This window comes from Octodon degus, unplaced genomic scaffold (assembly GCF_000260255.1).
Source record: "Octodon degus isolate 3935 unplaced genomic scaffold, OctDeg1.0 scaffold00082, whole genome shotgun sequence".
Taxonomy (NCBI): Eukaryota; Metazoa; Chordata; class Mammalia; order Rodentia; family Octodontidae; genus Octodon; species Octodon degus.
The window spans coordinates 8,922,103-8,924,109 of record NW_004524658.1 but is presented as its reverse complement, the minus strand read 5'-3'; the positions used below and the strand labels follow the sequence as shown (position 1 = coordinate 8,924,109).

The 2,007-nt window shown below is 44.3% G+C and overlaps 1 pseudogene; it reads left to right on the top strand.

Annotated features, from left to right (window-relative positions):
- Nucleotides 1-189: 189 nt before the first annotated feature.
- Nucleotides 190-1,459, top strand: LOC101576655 (annotated as a pseudogene).
- The last annotated feature ends 548 nt before the right edge of the window (nt 1,460-2,007 follow it).

Genomic DNA, 2,007 nt, shown 5'->3' with positions numbered 1-2,007 from the left:
GGATAGATATATAGTTGCATTCTCTTAATGAATAGAATGATTTGTTCTAATGGTGTTTGTAAATAGGATCTCAAGTCCGCATCTTGTACAGCAATTAACCTCTAAGAAGAATATTCGCAGTGTGTTATTTGTTGAATCTGTACTTCCAATTTAATTTGAAACTGTCTCATTGCTATCTGTTTATCAATAAAATTTTGGAAGAAAAAGAAAAAGAAAGAGATTGACATCAAAAAATATGCAAAAGTGGAAACGATACCTCATGTGTCCTGTGTGGAAAAGACTGATGTGTCCTGAGTGGCGTCATGATTAATGAGGATGTGACCCATTCACACATTAGGCGCTATATAAAGAACCTTCGAATTATACTGCTAGATTCATCTCTGGAATACAAGAAATGAGAAAGCCAGACAGACATTGAGATTACAAGAGAAGAAGACTTTGCCCAAGTCCTCCAAGTGGAGGAAGAGTCATTCAGCAGCTCTGTGAGGACATCATCGAAGCCTGATGTGGTCATCACAGAAAAAAGAGCATTTCAGGTTTGGCTCAGCACTACCTCTTATGGGCCAGTATCATAGCCATCCGTATAGTTTGGAAGACAAACAATAATAGGATTGCTAGAGCCTATGGGGCCCGTATAGTTAGTAGACTGGAATAACTGAGAGAAGATGATGTTGGGACAGGAGCACGCTTGCTGGAAATGAAGAAAATTGGAGACGAGTACTTTATATTCTTCACTGAGCGCAGAGATCCCAAGGTCTGTACCATCCTCCTCAGAGAAGACAACAAAGAAATTCTCTTGGAAATAGAGTACAACCTACAGGACACCATGCAAGTGTGCTGCAACATGCTCCTCAACGCTTAGCTGGTGCCAGGAGGTGGAGCCACCGAGATGGCTGTGGCCCATGCCTTGACAGAAAACTCCAAGGCCATGAGTGGTGTGGAGCAGTGGCCCCAAAGGGCTGTAGCCCAGGCTCTGGGGGTCATCCTTCAAACATTCATCCATAGCTGTGGGGCCAGCACCATACACCTGCCGACCTCTCTTCGGGCCCAAACACACACAGGAAGGCTGTGAGACCTGGGGTGTAAACAGAGAGACAGGGCTTTGGTGGACGTGAAGGAACTGGGCATGTGGGAGCCTTTGGCTGTGAAGCTGCAAACATACAACACTGCAGTGGAGATGGCAGTTTTGCTACTGAGGATTGATGACATCATCTTGGGCCGTAGAAAGATGGGTGATGATGAAAGCCAGCAGGGTGGGGCTCCTGATGCTGGCCAGGAGGGAATGGTGGGCAAGGTGGCTTCAGCACGCAGACCAACAGACTCTTTTTCCTCAGCCAGTGTACCAGGAACACTGTGGATGTCTTTGTTTAGAAGGGATCAGGCTGAGGAGCAGCCCCCAGGCTCTCTTTCCCAGCTCAGTTTGCAAAAGGCATTGACATGTCATTCTTCTCTATTGTAAGCTTTCTATTTAGTTTGCTTCTTCTGATTAAACCTAAGTCATTTGAAAAAAATAAATAAATAAATAGATAAAATACTTCAAGATAGGAGCAAATCTTGGTAACTTCAAGTTAGGCAAAGCTTTCCTTTTTTAAATTGTATTTTAGGGAAGGGTCTACAGGGTATTCAGGGTCTCACTACTAGATTGGACTCCTAGTGATCCACCTGTTTGCAGCCTCCCAGGAGCTGGGATTACAGGCATGCGCCACCACACCCAGTCTCAATTGCTATCTCAGTACCCTCCTGGGGGTGGCGCCAGCATGGCAGGCGTAGGGATCAAAACCCAGCCCCTGCGCCTGCTTGCAGGTGCTTTAATCTGCTGAGCTATTTGGCTGGCCCAGGCAAAGCTTTCCTAATAAATGTGCTACATACATGTACCAATGTCACACAAGGCCTGTAAACATTATGAACTGCAAATAAGCAATAAATAAATAAAGCACCAAAAGCACAATCAAGAATATTAAACAAATTTGGGTTTCATAATATAAAAATTTTGCATTTTGAAGGATA